The sequence below is a fragment of the Neopsephotus bourkii genome, unplaced genomic scaffold (genome assembly GCF_033783945.1).
Source record: "Neopsephotus bourkii isolate Nb327-2 ecotype Australia unplaced genomic scaffold, CSIRO-AGI_Nbou_v1 NB_1792, whole genome shotgun sequence".
Classification (NCBI taxonomy): domain Eukaryota; kingdom Metazoa; phylum Chordata; class Aves; order Psittaciformes; family Psittacidae; genus Neopsephotus; species Neopsephotus bourkii.
Window position 1 is genome coordinate 9,537,048 of NW_026902266.1, and position 20,538 is coordinate 9,557,585.

General features: G+C 37.0%; 2 long non-coding RNA genes across 2 annotated transcripts in view; one reads left to right on the forward strand and one right to left on the reverse strand.

Annotated features, from left to right (window-relative positions):
- The window catches only part of LOC133226503 (uncharacterized), a 474,252-nt gene that overhangs the window by 349,552 nt on the left and 104,162 nt on the right, over positions 1-20,538 (reverse strand). The gene's annotated exons all lie outside the window — the stretch shown is intronic.
- LOC133226555 (uncharacterized) lies at positions 10,617-13,855 on the forward strand. Its single transcript, XR_009729550.1, has 3 exons — positions 10,617-10,719; positions 12,376-12,432; positions 13,806-13,855. It is a non-coding gene; the product is annotated as an uncharacterized LOC133226555 (long non-coding RNA).

Consider the following 20,538-nt stretch of genomic DNA (forward strand, 5'->3'; position numbering starts at 1 on the left):
ATGTGTGTCATCTTATTAAGTAGTGTCCCCACCCTTGGGAAGGCTTTATTGTCCTCTTTTTTCAACAGCCAGACTTTTTCAGGTGGTATTATATAGCATATATGTACCTCCCTTTGCAATACCCTATGCAAGTTAATACATATGAAGAAAGTAAAATGTAGTATTTTTTCAACTTGTATTTCTGTTAATGTCTCGGAAACAAGGCTCATGGCTTTAACTTACTCTTTAGTATGTGATCTGTATTTTAAATTTCTCTGGCTTTGTGCCATAAGAGTGACATGCCCCCCTTTTAAGGCATTTACTGTAAAAAGAGATGTGGCTTTTTATTTCAGGAAAACAAAAGCTTCTGTTCTTCCTGAGACACAGGGACAGCAGAGAGTGCATTTTAACTGTTAATCATTATGGATAAATGGGTAATAATTTCCACCTCTGAGTGCACTAGGGTTTACTTGCCAGTTTTGTAAATCCTCCCCCTTACTGCATTTGCATACACAAATATAATTTAATTTTAAGTAGGAATGTAAATATATAACCTTGTATAGTGGCATCAAGTTTTCAAAGCCAAGGTAGTCTTTTATAAGCATGAAATAAAAATGCCTTTAAGGTAATTGCTCTAAGTGCACAAGTCCATTAGTCTTTAAGAATCGGGCTAGTGTGAGGTAACATACAATTCTGTTGCTAGTTGTGTCACGCTGAAAAAGTAAAACACTATGTACAGAAGCAGCAAATAATGCATGTTATTTTACTTTTAGATATATAGGATTGTGATAATTTCACTAAAGGAAGGATGGAATTGGCACCAAACATGAAGGAGGAGACAGTCAAGGTGACATTTTAATTCATTTAGCAAACACATGCATTTGAGATGCAATTCTAATTGTTTGATCTTGTGGTTTTTATGCTAAATGTGGATAAGCAGGATGGGCTTTCTCGCATTTTTCAAATGAACTACACAAAAAGAAGCACATGGATTTTCCTTAAAGCATTTCATAAGAGACAAGGAGGAAAGAAACCCAAAAGTTTATTTTAGAAGCATTTTTGAAATAGTAAAATCCAGTTTTTTCACTCATGATGGCTTGTGTTCTCTTGCTGTTTTGAAATATGAAACATGGCTTCAAGTCTATTCAATTCAGGAAGAAAAAAACATGCAGTCAAAGCTGTACTTCTTTAAGAGTACTGTGAGGCTTCACTGAAAATGTAGTAGCCAAATTATGGCTGTGCTATTAGAATGAAAATTTAGATTCTTTATATACATGCAAAACTTATGTATATAGAGAGCAGATAGATTCCTCTGAAAAACTAACCCAGCCATGAAGAAACCTCAAAAATTACCACTGGGCCAAAAATCTAAGTTAAGTTTAGCGTAATCCCAGAGAAGTTGTTCTCAATCACAGTTAGAATTAATGAAGTGCTTATGTTTTGGGGAGTTTGGGATAATATAGGTGGGTACTTGCAGCTATAAGGCCTGAAACAACAGGTCGCTCACTTGAGGCTATTTCTGATATTATACCTCGCTTTCTGTTGTTAATTGCACACACCACAGTTAGTGGATATGAAATTATATCCTCTTGAATACCACAGGGTGGGGGGTGTGTGTGTGCAATCATTAAAATTCATTAAAAGTAAGATCAGAAAGGGACCTAAAATATATCCTTTACTATGGGCTAGATGACAGATGCAGCCTCAAGGTTGGATTGATTATACCTAAACTGCTTGCTTCAAAAGCCAGAAGGCTTGGGGATTCAACGGTGTTAGTTGTTCGGCTACCATCGCTACTGGAAGATTGTAATCTCTAATGCCCAGCTTCGAATGTGTTTTCCAGGTCATTCTTCAATGGGCCAAATGGAGGCTGCTTTCCATTCAAACGTGATGCCCCAGCACACACACTGTATTTCAGTTGTGACCATAATGCAAAGTAGTGGGTAAAAATTCTCATGTGTTTTTCTAATGATACTCCTGTTCATGCTTATCCTAGTGAACTGGGTTTTTTTTGGGGGGGGGGAACTTTATTTTTCCCACCCCGGATGTGGTGGTACTGCTGACTGATGTGACTAATGACTCATGTGACCCATGATACCTACTCCTTTGAATCATTTTTGGCAAAATTGCCATCTCTTACCTTTATCTGGAATTTAGAATATTCCCAACTGATGAACCCACCAGTTTTTAGGTCAACTGATATCAGATTAATTTTGAACTCTAGCTCTTCTACCTACAGTCTCTCCTCACAGTTAGGTGGCAGCTGCAAATTTAGTGTGCGCTAATTCATTGTTAAGGTCATCATCTTTGCATGGCATACAAAACTGCTTAGATTTTCCTTCGCTTTGATTTCCTAGAGATCACCATCTAGTACAGCTCAGCATTTTCTCAGCTTGTACTGCGTTTAAGTCTTAAGTTAGCAGAGGTGATGTGTAAGTTTTCAGACTATGGTGACAGTGAAAAGGAGAACTGAGATGACATCAAGCAGATGAATATGAAAATTTTCTGTTTATAAATTTAAAATGAAATAGGAATAAACTGGTCATAGAAGGCTATGCAGATGAAGACAAGCCATTTACAAGGAAGATACTATGCAACAAACCCAGGAGATAAGGCTTTTGTCTGCATTTTTCTTTGGAAGTATGTAACTGAACTGTAATTGCCAACAATTGCTAGCTATCCAGACTACATGTCTATAAAGAAAACAAAAGAGAAAAAGCTTCTACCAAAATTGGAAATAATTGCTTTTACTCTTGTACAAAATTTTGATGGAAATGAAGTAAAATGGTAATGTTTGTAGCATTCTTAAACAGATAACTTGATTTTCTGTGATGAATGAGCTTGCTGAAAATTGGTTAGAAAAAAAATTTACAAATGAAAACATTTTCATTTAAAAAATCTTATTAGAAATATTCAATAAGATGGTTATTTATTGAAAGACATTCACTTTTGAACGGAGTATTTGTTTAATCAGAGCTTCTCATTAGATGCCATAAAGTGCTTGATTTTAAGCCCAGATCTATTCTATCAAAAATGAAAATGTGAAGACAGCATGTATTTTTTTCCCACAGGCTACTTACAGTAGTTTGGTCTGTGGCAGAAACTAGTGCTGCTTCAGAATAGTTTGTACAAGCAAATTAATCTGTACTGGATTAAGAGGCTGTTACGCAAGAAAGCTCTTGAAGTTCAGCAGTACTTTGTTTCTGTCTCTGATATATGGCAAATTTTGAGACTTCTGTGGAAGATGAAGAGGAATACAAAAGTAGTTTTAAAAACAGTTTAGTATCTATTCGCAATATGGGACATAGTATGGGGAAGTGGCAAGAAAATGAGCATGGTGTTCTCTCTGTAGTCTTTGTTGCTGAGAATACACACTACTTTTTGTATCAACTGATAACTGATCACCTACAAACTGGGTACGTAGGTGGCCCCTACAACTGCAGGGTACAATTATATACCTACAGCGAGTATTTTAGGTTAATATTTTCATTGAACATAAAATGAAAATACTCTCATCCAAAGACTTTTCCGATTTGTTTTGGGGAATCTCTAATAGGTATCTTATTACAGAAAACTGTTAAGGAAAACTAATACTGTTTCATACTTTTCACTGCATAATAGTGAATGTTGTTTGATAGGTCTGCAGCTTTCATCTCCATTTCTCACTTCCTTGACTGCTAATGTTCTGGGTTTTTTGTAGTTTTTTTCTTTTTTTCATGTGTGGCACAACACCTGAGCTTATGATTTATTTCATTTTCATACAGTTAGCAAAATATTGTGCTAGGTGTGAATGCCCAGTAAAGTATGTAACAACAAGGTTATATGAATGAACTGTAACCCTAGAATAATCAGGATTTCTTACTTGAATAAAGAGGTCAGCAACTGCCAGTCTGACCCTAATTTTTGGACCAATATTGCTAAATGAAAAACCTTAGTTATAGAACTAGTTAGGATGCTAATGTGGCTGTAGTTATAACAAGGACAAGACAGGGAGAGCTCGGAGAATATGCGAAACAAATGCAAGTGTGCACCTCTGTCAGCTGCTGTTTCTGCCACTTCAGCATTAAAAAAAAAAAAAGAAAAAAACCTTCAACTACTTTCCAAGGTTGCACATAATGTTACAATGTTGCTTATATTTTGCTAGTTAAAAATAAAAATATGAAAAAAATAATCACTTAAACTATCATGTAACCCTATCAAGATCTTTACTTGACAGAGATGATACCGGGTCAGGCTTGGATGTTATTTGCAGTGCACTTCAAATAAAAATAAAAATTAAAAAACTGGTGAAGCAAGAGATATCTGGTGATATAAAAGGAGCAGTAAAGGACAGGGAAAGTATCAAAAAAACCCTTGTGTGATGCGTGCAGTGAAGAAAGTCTCCTATCCCAATGAACCTGCACTGATTTAGCCTGGACCTCTGATTTGCATGATAACAAGTACAGCTTTTGCCCTTTGGTGGGCTTAAAATACTCCACTGTATCTGTGGGACATTTACTTAGTTAAGATACTTATCTTTCATACTTAATAAGAGATGACTCTCTTTTCACTCCAGTAATATTCTGAGGAATCACTACATTAAAGCAATCTAAAAGAGGCAATCTTGAAGGACGAATCCCTCGTCTCTAGTAAGACAATGAAGCTCATAGTAAACCCATTTCTGTAAAACAATTTGCATATTTGGGACAACAGATAGTCCTTTTTGTGGTGACATAAGAAATGCGTTAACTTATCACATTGTTTTAACAGTAAAGCATCTTTCATATTATTTTATACTTTAAAGTATTTATCCTGTTTGATTTAAACAAATTAATCTGTTATGTGACCCTTTCATGACATTTATGTGATGAAGATGGAACATTTATGAATGGTGTTTGAAGCTCATTTCAAAATTATTTATTTTGCAAATAAAACACGAAAGAAACACAAAGTAAGGTTATATAGAACCTTTGTCTTGCACCCTTCAGGTGTATATGGATGTGCACTAAGCATTTAATCCAGAAAAACATACAGTATTGACTTTGTACTCCTTGCATGGCCACAAAAATGCTTCTTAGTGCTCTACCAAATATTTGAGAAATACAGTAAAAGATTAAAAGATCTTTTACACATGTATGTCTGTGATGATGCACCATAAAAAGAAAGTAGACCATAAATATCTTTATGAATATCTTTGATGTATGCATTCTTTACATTGTAAAAGACTGCTTAGGCAAAATTCTGCAATGTTCATCGAAAGAACCTGGTACATGAACCAAAGCAGAGAAGTATAACATTTTAGCTGTATTTATTATAAAGGTGTCAAAACACAAAGTTATCATAACTCTGTAGATTCTTAGATGATCCTGAATTCTGTAGTATTAAGGCTCACAGGAATCCCAAAATGACAAAAAGCTGTTGAAACTCAGCATGTATTGTTGAATGATCTTAAGAGTCTTTTCTAACCTAGTTGATTCTATGATTCTAATACTTATTGAAGAGGCAGTTAGCCCAGTTGGCAAAATATCCCACTGTAATGAAAAGCCAAACATCTACAGTTTAGCAAGATCTAGTACTATTTAGGAAGTTCAACAGTATCTTAGTGGGAATTGGATTAATAATTAAAGGTACCCTTGAAGTCTTAAAATGCATTGGTTCATATTTTGAGTTATATGCTGTAATAAAGCTGTCAGCATTTGGCTTCCCTTTTTAGCAAAACTTTTAAGAATCCCTGTGAACTTATTTGAATTCAATTTGGATTACAGATCCTCTCTCAATCTCAGCAGGGGTAGTAGGCTATGATTCATAACATACACTGATGCAAAGGGTTAACCAGTGTACGGGGGGGGTAGGGTCAAACCACATGCTTAACAATGTTACTGCTTGCTCATGCTTATCATACTTGCAGTGTAGAAGGGGGTAGGTCAAGCCGCTTTCTTAACAATATCCCTGCTCGTTCATGCTTATAGTACTCGTTGTATATGCTAGAACAAGATATAAGGACATAGCTATTGTTAAGAAGTAGCAACCGTGACTTGATTCCTGTCCTTTGGATGCCTAGGCTGGCTGAAGTTGGCTTTGCGCTTTGGACAATGACCAAGCCTCAGGGAGGATGCATAACGACTAGAGGTGAAAAGTTCAGGCTCAAGGAAGACTCGTTTACTTCATCCTGAGACCCTCGCCCATGACTACTAGGAGGCACTGCGCAGGCGCAAAAAACTTCTTAGTTCATTATAATACGAAGCGGGGATAGGAGATGTATATGTATAGGCGTGTTGCGCAACCTCATGCATATATATAACTTTAGAGGATAAATGTAAAGGGGAAACGACGCTGAGGTGTGCATGCCTTTGGAGGAGCTATCCCCCATGCACCTCAACGCTGAATAAAAGCATACCTACTTTACAACTTTAACGAGATGTGAAGTCTATCTGCACATCAGCACCATAGTTGGAGTCTCCTATTCCTATTTGGACTTGTCAGTTTACCTAATAGTTTTCTTTCTTGTAAAATACCATAAAAGTCACTTGATTTACTGAATTCTTGACAGGATTCAATGATTAGTATTAGATTTCCTCTCTAAAACTCAAATGTAGTTGTAAAATTGACTACTGGAGAAGTTGGTTATTGTGAACAGAAATGTCTAAGGCATGAAGAAAACATCAGGAAATACACCCCTGAAGTTCACGGCATTTGATCTGAACTGTACTTTGGGTAAGAGGGAGTATGCCTTTCCCCTCAGCTTCTTTGCTTGGGACCCACTGGCTATTCATCATGAAATCAACACCAAAAATCCTAATGACTTCAACAAAAAACAGGCTAGCCCATATTTTATAAAAGAAGCTAACGTACATGGCAGAAACTTGGCCAAATTCTTTGTGCTTTAATAAGGTAAATTTTCCACTCATGAAATGGGTCCTTCTTTCTGAAAGCCAGTAAATCCAAACAAAGTTGGAAATCTCTCCACTTTCAGGGTCTGAAGCGTCTTTTTGTCTTCTCCTTTATTTGTGGCTATTTCCAATGGGTAAGACTGTCTCTGAAATGCAGTCATATATTTCATTTTAGACTACAACATTTCTCTTCCCCTAAGAACAGTGACTATACCATATAACAACATTTCAATAGCTTTTCCTCTTTCCATGGTTTCTTTATTTTAACAGGAAAAAAAAAAGGAAGAGACTGTGCATCCTTGTATTATAATTACAGCTGCATTATTGAAACTTTGATTTTACTAGCCTTGTGCAACCAGAATTCTATCACTGCCCTAAAAATGTGCAGAGATATACATCTGCAGTTGAGTTTAACTGCTTGGAAAACTCTGGAATAAATATGAGGATTTCCACACACACACTCCAGCAACATGATGTGAGTGCTGTTACAGTACTAGTTTTATTTCAGTACAAGACCTGTACTGTAAGCTGAAAGGTAAATTACATTCATGCAAAACAAAACTGATGAAGTACTGAAAGCTGTAGCTGCTGAAATACATTCCCATGTGTTAAATTTATGGGAACTATGTACTGTGTACACCACAGTGCATTCACTTGCAGATTCAACTTGCAAGTAACTTTAATTACCACAGTAAGTAGTGATATTGTGAGAACATGGTCCACTAATAATGAGTAGAAAGGCATAATTTTGTTGTTGGAAATACTGATGTTCATCAGCTTATATTAAACCTTGTGGGGATCAAGGAGCACTGCTTGTGTATTTATTTTCATTTATTTTTCATTACTGACATAGAAGTAGTAACAGAGCCTAAAGGTTCAGTTTAAGAGGTACACTACTATATTAACAGGCTTGATCTGGAAGTTTAGGGCCTCGAGTTCCAAAGTTTCCTCCTACAGGCTGGCTTTGCTTTGTCCTTTATAAATGTACTTTTTTCCCCAACTGCAGTGTCTCCTGTTTATATTCTGTGTACATATTACAGTGACCAGCTTACTTGAGGGAGATGGAAAAGAAGGAGTTTAAAGAATGGGTAATGTATACTTTTCTTTGCACAGCCTTTGGCAGTATAGAAAACTGATGTTTGTATAGTAGAACAGGAGGATGGTAGTTTTACATTTTCTCAAGGTTTGCACTGAATTGGGTAACTATCTGGCATGAAGTGTGTAGTACAATGCTAAGGTGTGCTTGTACTTCTCACAGCAAATAATAGGAAAAGCACCAGGTGGTGGTCTTCCAGATCACATCTATTTAATACAGTCGTCTCATATGCCTTATTTCATGTTCTAAAAGCAGTGAGTCCTTCATCACTTACACACATACTAATAGTTGAGATATAATTGTTAAAGAGGAGATACTTCAGACATAACATTCTGCATAACTCACTGAAAAAATGTAGACTACAGGACGACCAAGATAAGCTTAAATTTTAATCTAACCACTGTTACAGAAAAGGAAATTCTTACGAGTGGGCACCCATTAAGTGAACACAATCATTCCTAGTTACACTGCCTACAAAAACAAAAAGGATTTTTATTCTGATAATTTTTAAATTTTAATGAAAAATCTTTTCCCTTCTTCACATGAAAAACTAAAAGCTGTGCTGGAGTCCCATTACGGGACTGCTTTTGAGCCTGGTTCTCTGAGGCACTTACATTGTTTAAATTTTAATTCCTAGTCTGAAATTTTTATTTTAAACAGTGCTTATAAACAACAACAACAACAAAAGTTTCTCATAGTCTCTGGCTTCTGCTCTTCCAAAACCCTTTACATTTTTACCTGTCCCAGTGAATTCTCTGCCAGCTCCCCAAACACACGTTTTCACTTCTCTTGGCTTCCCCTCGTCAGTGGTATAGTACTGTGGAAAAGCACTCTATGTAATGCCCATATGAAATGGCATAAGAGTATATTTACCTTTGGTCTAATGACATGGAAGGCAATTCAAATGGCAGTGATGTAACACCACAGGTAAATTTGTTTCACATAATACACTGTTTAAAGAAATTTGTGAATTTCAGAATTCAACGGAAACAAAGTTGGGAGAAAGGACTATGAGCAGTACTTCATTCTGTGTCTCCACCAGTCTTATGGTTGCAAAGTATGATTTTCTTCATAATTAGAAATGATTTGAAAAATATTTTTTTTTGTCTGTTATTTATTCACTGCAAATACTGAGCCTGTACAAATCAACATTTAAGCTTTTTTGAATAGGGAAATGGATCAGACATTACAATTCTGTTTCCTAACCAGATGCAAAAAAAAAATTTAGAATTAAGTTTTCATGTGAATAAGATGCTGCTAAATTTGAAGTTCTGTGAATGCAATATTGCATAGAAATATAAGGGTGCCTTGAACACTTACATTACTTCTAGTGTTAGTTGGATCAAACTCCAAATTCAACGAGTAGGTGAACATTCCTGTTCCTCGACCAGCATGCTAGGATATTTGTGAAAATCCCAGCAAGTGAGCGTGAACAAAACCAAAATAAAGTTAGAAAGAAAAAAGTATCCTAGCCTCCTAGAATTCACATTCTGAATGGCCAGGGCAACAAAAAATATGTTTATTATCCTCACCTTCATGTTTGTTATCCTTGCCTTGTGCAAAGCTCCCTGAAATCATAGTTAAATTTACACTGCACAAACCAACATTTAAACACAAATTTATTTTACTGGTCAAGATGAGTTTAGCTAAATGAAATGAGAGCACAGGTGACCTACTGAAGAGCTGGATGCATCTCTCTTGATTCCTATTCAGATGCCTTAATGAAATCTAATGAAATCTAGTTCAGACTATAACACTCTTTATTTACAGATCTCCAGCTGTAAGGGCAACTGTGGCTAATTTCTGTAGTTAGGTGGAGCATTGTCCAGAGGATTCTGTGCTACATTTCAGCCTCTCCTGATTACTACCCTATCTCTCACTTCTCAATAGAAACAATGTAAGCAGATAGACCACAGATATTTCCATTGCTTTCTGCTAGTGCACTTTTTGCTTATTCCTGGAGCCCAACTGGGTGTTGTGAATGAGAAACATAAGTAAAAGAATTTTGAAGTATTTCAAACAAAATGTGAACCTGCATTATTTACCTCCGTTCTTGCACAGGAGATTCTCTAGGCTAAGAACCTTTAAAACTAGTTAAGAAACAAGTACTGTAACTTGCAAGGTCTTGCTAATCCCTTTTGTTGGTTCAATGTCCTTCAGAGTTTTGATATATGTATATGGTTTTGCCTTCTTGCAGGGAGTCATTAGAGAACCTGCACGAAGTAGGTAGGTTCCTCTCCAACGGATACCTTTTTGGATGACTAACACTTAAAAAATGCCCCCAAAACCAAAACCAACCACCCAACCAAAAAGTACCTGGGTTAGGGAGACCAGGTTAGGTTTGAACTCTGTGGATGGCTTTCCTGAATATCTGTTATTCTATTACACAGAATAAGAATTCTTAGTGCACTGTTATTGCTCTTCAACTTTATTAAAGTCTATGAAGTACTTTTTTTTTTTTTGCTTTTTGTGTTTTTATTGTGTTATCTTAGAAATTAGTTTTTTCACAGGCAGTGTACTATTCAAAGGGCTGTAAAGAATGCTGTGGCCACACAGTTGCATTAATGCCAATGAGAGCGAAAATTGCCAAATTAACACAGATGTTTTCAGAGAAACATGTTTGTCATTTTATATTTATGTAATTTCTCTTTTTTGTTTTTAGGTCTAACTGTTGGATGGCTCAGCACAAACATGCAACTATCAATCAATGCTTAGCACTTGTAACTCCAGGGAAATAACTTCTTGTTTAAGGATCCTGGAGTGAGTCAACCACAGGTATGTCTGAGTGTTTTGTATGTGGAAAATGAGTAAGATTAGTGAAAAACGGAGCTGCAACTGGCTGGGAATAGGATGAGCACTTGGGCAATGCATTGCTTCTATCCTGTGCATTGTCACATTACGACACTGAGTATCGCTTCACAATATTTCATTGCTTCCTATCTCTAATGGATTTATTTTGAAATTAGCCACATATTTTTTCTGCACTAAATCAAAACATGCCTATAATATCACACCAAACCCATGAAAGCTGTGAGAAAGATTGAAGATGTTCTTAAAAAAGGTTTGACACAAAACTTCATTTAACAATAGGTTTGGAAGTAAATGATGTGCCTTGCTTAGATTCTTCACACTCTTTTCCTGTCCCAAGATAAATGGCAGCATTATCTATAATTTGCCAATGACCTTAGCAGTCAGAAGCTCTCATCTGTTTCCTGCTGAAAGAAGTGTGGGACTTGGGGTTAAAGCAGAATACAAGAAAGTCAGAATTTGTTCTCCTACCTTCTCCTTTCTTGAAAGAACTTTCTGGAAGAAAAGGCCAGTAAAGGAAGCTGTTGACAGTTCATGGCCTTGTGCTCTACTAACAGTTTGAGGAGCCTAGATTTCCTTAATGCCTTTCCCATATGTGGTATTTGCCCTCTTGCAGCATTCATTCTCTGGAATGTATCTCTGATGGATGTATCAAGAAAGCTCTGTAGATTTTACTCTGTAATAATCTCAGAAATAATCTTGACAGAGTTAGCTATCTTTAAAATACAGTATGTTTATCTGATGAGGTACAGTTTAACTATTCACTGACTTCTATCAAACTATAGCATAATTCAGTATTCCACCCCTACTGAAGGGAAAAATGTTGATAATTAAGGAACTGTGCTAATGCACAGCCACCAATACAGAAAACCCATTGGAAATTAATAGTAATAAAAAAGAGATAATATATGATGTTATTACATCTTGTTGACAACTAAGGACTATACTGTTGCCTATTTTCAGCACAGAAATTTGTGATGCTCCACTCTCCACTGACCTGTATCCTCTGCTTCTGTTCACTCTAATTGGCACTTACAGGTTTGGGCCCTTAAAACTGGCATGAGAATGAATTAATGTGATGGGTTTTAAGCTTCTGGTCTTATAACAGTTTAATTACAAGAATAAATTAACTTTGAATATTTTTTTATCCTTCAAAACACCCTTACTTTAAGAACCAAGAAGGGGTGATCATTCCATTCTCATTACATCCCCAAGATTGCCATGAGAAATAAAATAATTAATATCTGTGCTTATTCTTTATCAGTAATCTTTCGCCTAAGAATGGATTAATGAGAATATTCAATGAGAATCAGAACATCCTAGCATTCACTTCTGTGAAAACTCATTCTTGTGTCAAAGACTGTAATGGGAACTGAAAGAATCATACAATTAATTCACAGCAACCTTATGGTTGTAGTGAGCAAACAGTACATCACACAAGACTGATGACCAAGATCAGAATAAGAGAAGACGAAGAATGAATACAGAAGATTTATGTAAAAGCATTTTAAGTCTGCATACTAAAGTCTTTGTCTGACAGTGTATTGTTTTAAAATCAACATTACTTTTTATTGACTACAGTTTTCATTCAGTTAGTGGTCTTTTTTCAACTCTCCTTTCCAGATGCTTCTTGAGAACTAAGCAATCACCTATCAAAATTATTTCCTTCGCCTCTCCCAGGTAAGAGGTTGGCAAGAAACAAAGGAAGATTAAACTGGTTTTTGTGTTCAGAGCAAAGACTAAGGTATAAGAATGCTATAGAATAAAATTACTTTAGAGAAATTCCCTCAGTATCTATCGCTTTGAAACAAGCAATCTGGTTTGGGCACAGTATATATTTCTTAGGTATTCTTTGCTGCATTGATTAAACCATATAGTACTGATAGGGGTGCTCTTTTTCTGAGCTGTTCACAGTACAAAATAAAACATAGTAGCTCATGTAAATTACGGGATGGGCATAGCCATGAGGAGTCAGAGACAGTAGCAGGGAAAAAGAAGATTGCACAGCTGACTAGTTCAATGCTTTTGTTAGGCTGTGTCACGTTTGTTGTGGGTATTATTTGAGATCAGTGTCCTTGCAGTCATGTAACTGTTGCTGGCTTTGAATAACACTTACTGATAAAAAAATAATACATTGCAGCAAAAAATGAAATGAGTGCATCTCCTTGAAAATTGTAGTTTAAACTCATCTGGTAACTCAGAACCACACAGCCGCTTGTTCACTCTCTCCCGCTCTCTGGGAGGGATGGGGAGGAGAACTGAAAGAATATAACTCCCATGGGTTGAAATAAGAACAGTTCAGTAACTAAGGTATAACACAAATCAGTACTGCTGCCACCAATGACAATAATGACAAGGGAAATGACGAGCGAAGAGAATACAACCACTCACCACCCGCCAACTGATACCCAGCCCGACTTGAGCACTGATCTAGCCCTTCTGGGTAACTGCCCCCATTTTAAATACTGGGCATGGCGTGCTGTGGTATGGAATACCTCTTTGGCTAGTTTGGGTCAGATGTCCTGTCTCTGCTTCCTCCCAGTTTCCCCTCCTCCCTGGCAGAGCATGAGACTCAGAAAGTCCTTGGTCAGAGTAAATGTTACTGAGCAACAACTAAAAACATGGGTGTTATCAGTGCTGTTCCAGGATGAAAGTCAAAACCACAGCACTGCACCAGCTATTAAGACTGAGAAAAATGACTGCTACTGCTGAACCCAGGACAGAACCCTGATAATGGAGAGACTTCATACCACTAATGAATGCCTGGTTTAATATTAGAATAAAGCAATTCTTACTGTTGTTCTTCTTTTGGCTCCTGATATATGCAGGTCAAAGATGAACTTTAATTGAGATAGAAAGTATGAGAGAGAAAAAAAAAAATACGGGGGGTAAAAAAACCCCACCAATGGTCTTTGATAACTGTACAAGTAATATGGAGTGACTTTTCAGTTTTGTATGTCAGGCTTTCTTTAAAACCTGGAGAAGAGTTAGGCATTTTTTTTAAACTGGCCTTAACCTTGCTATTATTTTTTTTTTTTTTTTTCTCTTCACAGCAATATCTAGTAGGATCTCTCCTTGAAATGAGAAGGAGGAGGAAAATGAGCAAGCATTGTCACAAAGGTATTGGCAAGGTGCTTTGGAGATTTTCTGCACTTTCCTTCCTGTAACAAATCCCAAAAGGAGGCAGATTATCAGAGGTGTAACAAGCAAATGGGAGAGGATGGAGCTCAGGTTTGAATACTACTGCTAGAATTGTTGATGCATTCAACATTGCCCTGTCAGTAGCTACAGTGCAGAAATAAACCCAAGAACAGAGACTAGCTATCAGCTGAGTAAGATTTCAGAGTGTTGTGGTTCAATGCAGCCTTTACTGAAGTAGTGTTCTTCATACTAACTACAGAATTGGTTGTCTTTCATATTATTCCAGGTACCAAGGAGCTGACATCACACACTGCCACCAGCAGCTGGTGGACGAATGTGCTCTTTTACCAACACTAAAACACTCAACAAGGCCTTCTTAGGCAGTGGTGGTAGAGAAGCTTACATCTTCACATTTGACCAGTAGTCTGATATTCTGAACCAGTAATATTATGAAGATCAATACCTTGACAGAAGCCTAGCATGGAAAGTTTATGAAGAACTCAATCTGACATAAGAGGTGCAAGAAATACTACCATGCTAAAGAAATTTAAGAAACCAAACACTCTGCCTAGGATATCAGGACAGAAATTGCATAGTGATGAATCAGTCATGTCATACTGGTTTATTCTTTGATAGCAGATCCCTTAAGGGTGAGGTGGGAAGCAGAGGGACCATGTGAAGGAGACCAGCCTGCCATTCAAAGGCTTGAGGCTTTTTTACTACCTCAGCAAATTAAGAGAAGGGGGTGAACCATGGTGTCACTGCAGTAAGTGAAGGAGATGGCTCAGGCTATCAAAAATTCCCTACATTACACCTCTGTACTAGTATTCACTGCCAGAGAAGTTGTGGAAACTCATTCCTCATCGTTCCCTGAGCAATCTTTTATCACAGGGCCTCCCTCACTTGCCCAGCTGCAAGCATTCACAATCTTCTGCAGGCATCTAGTAGGTCTCAACAGTTATTAAAACTATTTTATACAGCAGGAGCTTGTAAGGACTCCTGGTAGGTGCAGCTCCTGTCAGAATGTCCTCAGAGCACTGAGAGATAATTATGTCCCCAAATGTTCTCCAAAGTGTTATGATGTCTAAACCTCACTTTTGCTTCCCCTCTGTCCCTGCCTTCAAAAACATCAGCCTTTGAAAGTTGGACACTGGTCCTTGTAGGAATAAACCCAAACCACAGCCAAATACGACCTTTGAAAACTCAAAGTTTCTTAGACCACAGCAGAACTGATGAGTACATTTTGACACCATCTCCTTCTGATTTCTTCACTTAAATTTTCAAAATAAAACTACTGGTAAAACCTAGCTTCCTCCCTCCCCTCTTTTAAATTCTTGAGTAACACACACAGAGACAGTGTTGCAAGTAAGGCTTGGTATGTATGTTCATTGAACCGATGCATTTAATTAATAAAGACACCTTGGAGCTCAAGTCTCATTCTGAAATCACAGAATAAAAAAATCATATACATGTCTAATGTGTGTGAATGGTTGCCACTGAAATCTGTAGAAGGAGCCAGTGAAATACCAGCTGCACTCCTACTTAAAAAGTAATTTTTAAAAAGACTGTGATGAAACAGTGTCTTAGCACTATGACTCTGGAAAAAAAAAAAAAAACAACCAAAAAAAAACGAGCTGTGTGTGGGTTTTTTAACCATGAAGTACACAGGACAAGCTTTTTTCATTGTTTACCTTGCATGCATACATGGTTTGTTGAAGTGAGATCTATTGCACTGTAGGCTTGTACAGCATTTAGCACAAAGAACACAAAAAACTATTTTGGGTGTCTGTCCTCCACTTTTAAGATCTACAATTGTAAATAGTAATTGACATGCCTAAAACAAGATATATATATAATAATGCAATCACAGACAGAATCACAAATTTAACTCAAGATTGTAACTTTTCTTTGTGTTGTGACACAATTCTTCCAGGTACTTTGCCAGATTGAAGAATTAATATCACATTTAGGACCCAAGTTTTTTATGCAATGCAAGCACTGAGTTATGTACCAAACAGTAAAATGCATGAAGGATGACACCCGCTTGTGAGGTTAAGTAGAGGAAGGTGGATGAAACTGGCCAGATGAGATAATGTAAAATAACAAGGAATGTTAATGTAAAACAAGGATCATGCCTTTAGTCCTGCCTCTTGAACATAAGTTCCTAACTCTCCTGCATTTCAGCTGCAGTTGAGTAACTTGGACTGGAATATCATTTTCTCAGAAAGTCAATGAGGGAACCCTGTTTACTCATGTGTCAACAAAAGGCCTATTCAATTTTGCAGGAATAATTATTTATGAAAGTGAAGAACTGGAGCCTGGTCACGTTTTTTACATCCTTAACTAAGTGCCCTAAAAATATGGGCAACAGAATCTGTACTTCATCATTCTTTGGCTCATTTGTTGTGCAGAACAGAGTAAAAACCACATCTTCTCTGAGCTGTAGTTATCTTGTCATATACAAAGCAAAGCTTGAATGGCAAAATTTGGAATCTCACCTACAGTCAATAGGTTGGTGATACAACACCTTTCAGCTACTGTGCTATGCTGAGGTAGGGAAAACCAAGTACACCTAAGTGCAATTTTGGATTGCTGAAATTGTGTGCTTATGAAGGATAAAATCTCTACCATACATTCCTCCCTGCACAGTATTATCACAGATTCCTCCATAGTATGAATATAGTTGCTTTTTGATTGACACTAGAATGAAGTCACTCATACTAACAGAAATGCATTTCCAACTTTACTATCTAATCTTTGCCTTGAAATAGAAGCATTCATTGAACAGTACTTCACAGCTGAGGTGCAGAAGCCTACCTGTGTGGCTGTCAGTATAGAACTGAAACACTTTTGACTGTTGTGTACTAAGAGAGACTGTCATCTTGAAGTCTGTTTCCACAGAAGGAAATATACCTTGTATGCAATCTGCTGAAGCCAAAGAACTGACAGCAGAACTGTGTCATCCATATAGATACTATTCAGCTCTGTTCTACTGCCATCATAGGAAGTGAACACAAAGAAGTGCTTGGTTAAAAACACCGGTGTCTTTGTGAGAGACACATTGTTTGGATATAACAACAAATTATGCGAATGGGAGCTGTAAGTCTAATGCATGTATTAGTTTCACACTGTTCTTTAAAAATCATTCCATTCATATTTGCAAATGACATCCCAAGCATTTCTGACAGAAATGTGGCTATCTGAAAAGTGGTCTACAGAAACAGTACTGAATGCGAGTATTTGTTTCAGTGCCCTTCTGGGAACAGACTTACTAAAGAAAAAGAATAACTCACTTTGTGGAAGGAATAACATTACCTACCCTCAATGTTATTAAGAATAAATAAAGCTCCAGTTGTTGGGTTTGGGTTTTATTTCAATTTATTGTATTTTCTTCAGTTACAGTGGCATTCTGGTGTATGTGATGAAAATCTTGACTCCTAGAAAAGTGTGTGGGTCAATAGTAGCTAAAACTTTTTTCTTTTGGAAGTCTGAATGTTCATGCAACTGTATAGTTTGGCACAATCTCCAGTATGAACACACATGAAAATACTAGTTAACATTATCAAAATGTGACATTTTGTTGTTTCTGTTTTTATTTACAGATCCTGCATGTTCTGCAGCTGTTCCTTATTATACAAGCTGACTAGAAGCTGAAATATAAACACAAAGAAGAGCAGAACAGTAGTTCTATCTTAACCTGCTCATTTCATTTTCCAAGTTCTATATATCATCCCTTGCTGTGAGTATTAATCTTTCAAGTCCAGTCTCAGAGCAGTTCAAGGTAACCCTGGTCATATTAATAGACCTACCAGGCTGATGTTAGCCACAGAAGTCATAAACCATCAGGCTTCTTTTCCTGATATTCCTGACTATGGTCTTATTGTATGTTAAACCCAACCCAAAACCTTAAATCTAAGTATTTCCAAATCTACAAATACATTATTTCTAGAAGTGGGGGGCAGAGATGATTGGTTTGGCACAGAGGTGCTTGCAGAACAAAATGTTCTAGTGAGAAATTATTACATGAGAACTTCTCTTGTGAAGTTTTTTGCATAGGATTTTAAAGGGCAGAAATTTCCACCTCTCTTATCTAGTGCTATAAAGCACTATGGCTCTAGATGGAAATCAAGTGTTTTGTCCGCAACTGTTGTCAGCTGGACTATACAGTTTAGACTGGATATAAGGAGGAAATTCTTTCCTGTTAGGGTGGTGAGGCACTGGAATGGGTTGCTCAGGGATGTTGTGAGTGCTCCATCCCTGGTAGCATTGAAGGTCAGGCTGGATGAAGCCTTGGGTGAGATGGTTTAGTATGCGGTGTCCCTGCCCATGGCAGGGGTATTGGAACTTGATTATCTTGCGGTCCTTTCCAACCCTAACTATTCTATGATTCTATGAAAATGTCTGTACCTTCACAGACATTGCATAACCTTGGCAGGGCCCAAATGAACTGTTTCTAAACAGAGAGTCCGTAATTTTGTACACTGTTTGTACATATAGTAAGAGACAGTTCCTGCTCAAGTACACTGGAATAAGTAGAGAATAACACAAAGAGGATAATGAAACACTGTCATATTAGCCAAAATTTTGGGACTGGAAATCTCTCAACAGACTGTATATCAGACCCAGGAATTGAACCCAACTCAGTGCCTCAGTCCCAAGGTCAATTGTTCTTATTTTAAGCGAAGGAATTGTATGGGTAAACTTCAAATACGTGTCAGATTTTAATTCCAACTTCAGTTTTCTTATTCAAAGCAAATGCCAATTCCAAACCTCTTGAGGGTCTCTCAACACCTCAACATTGCTAATGCACCCATCAGTCCATATTCCAAATAGCACTGTGTATTCAACAGACAATAATGATTGTTGTGGTGGGTGGCACAATATGCAGTGGGTTGCAGTAGCAGGGATTATATACTGTATCCTTTTAATGCATGGCTCATAGTTCAAAACCTGATTATAATTAGGGTATAAAATATGACTTTGATTGGTATCTGCATCCAATCTAATGCCTTCATTTGTTCCATGCAAAAGATTCTGATGTTACGTCAGCTGAAGCTTAACAACTGTTATTATTGATTATAGCCTTGGTGGAAACTTCTCAGCAGTTTGCAGTATTTAGTTAGGATATTTGAAGAGACCTGAAGTACTGTTATAAAGAAGCAAAGCTAGGTTTGGCAAAGACCCTTTCTTTTGTCTCTGAAGCTTTCTGCAGTAAATTTAGAACAGAAGAGCATTTCTCTGGAGTAAAAATGTATATTGCTGGCTACAAGTGTATGTTTGCCACTTCACAATTTTAGAATTAGATGATGGACTTATTTAGTAGACACTGGATAGTAAAAAGTAAACCCCCTAATTTAAAACATTCCACATCACCACATTCCAAGAAAAACACAGAACAGTGAACAAAACCAGCAGTATTGTAATAAGAAAACAACTAGGTGCATTTTTTCCAAAACCTAAACCCAGAAATCTAAATGTATGAGTTAGTGGCTAAAAATGACATTTTCACGTCTCTGTTATTTCATGAACTGAAAAAAAACCACCTAGACTTGAGAGAATTAAAAAATATGAACTAAGACTCCAGGTCAATGTTTAGAGCACAGTTCTAAATTTAGAATCATCCTTTTTGAATGTTAATTTTGCTTTTTTATTTAAAAAATGTGCTTTTTTCTTAGTAAGAGATTCATTATTCCAGGATTTTTTTCAATGTAAAGGTAAAAGACTTTTAATAATTTTATAAAAAGAATTATCATTAATTACCATGACAAAGGGGTTTCTGTCATCATATTCTGTGCACTGGCTTTGTTACCTAATCTAAGAAGGGGGTAACTTTTGACATAAGCTATAGGAGACAAACTGCCGACATTTGATACCAGCCCTGTTTTGGCAGGCTATGTAAGCCCCCAGTTGCTTGGCATAAATTTTTGACTCCTTTCCATTTCTAAGCATTGATTGGAAGTCATAACTATTCAGTTAGATGCTTGTAGCTCATACCTACACTCAGCTTTAAGCACGTTAACATTCCAGCACGGCTTTCTATGATATCACCTTAATTTGAGTTTTATTGCATCATAACTGTAATAAAGCTTGGAAGTAAAAATGGAAGACAGCAAGAAGATCAAAGGGAGAGAAAACTTGAGCCAGATCCTTGGATCCCTGCTCTTACAGTGAGTGCTAAAGCTGACTTTCTAAAGGGTTTTGCAGAACAAGTGAATCTCTGCAAAAAGGTACAGATGAGAGGAAGACAAGATGGGTATAACTTCAGAAACACTTGTTCAAATTATATTAAGGCCCTACTAATGGAAAAAAAATAAAAATAATTAAAAAAAAAAAAAAAGAAGATTGTGATGAAGGCAGGCAAGATGCTGGAAATCTGAGATGCAATTTCCTCCTCCTGGACATCAGTGTGCTGCCTGGTGTCGTTTACTTCTGTTGAACATTTAAGAAGAGATTTGTGATCAGACAGAAGATGGATAAAAGCAGTTGACAACTGTGTGGATTACAGACATAGATGTTGATAGAAGAAAGGCTGTAGCAGTCAGGAATGCTGCTGCATCTACAAGGCTCTACACTGCTGCTGTGCCTTTCGGAAGAGAATGTTCTTGCCTCCTAAACTCACGCAGCAAAATAATGCTTAAGTGACTT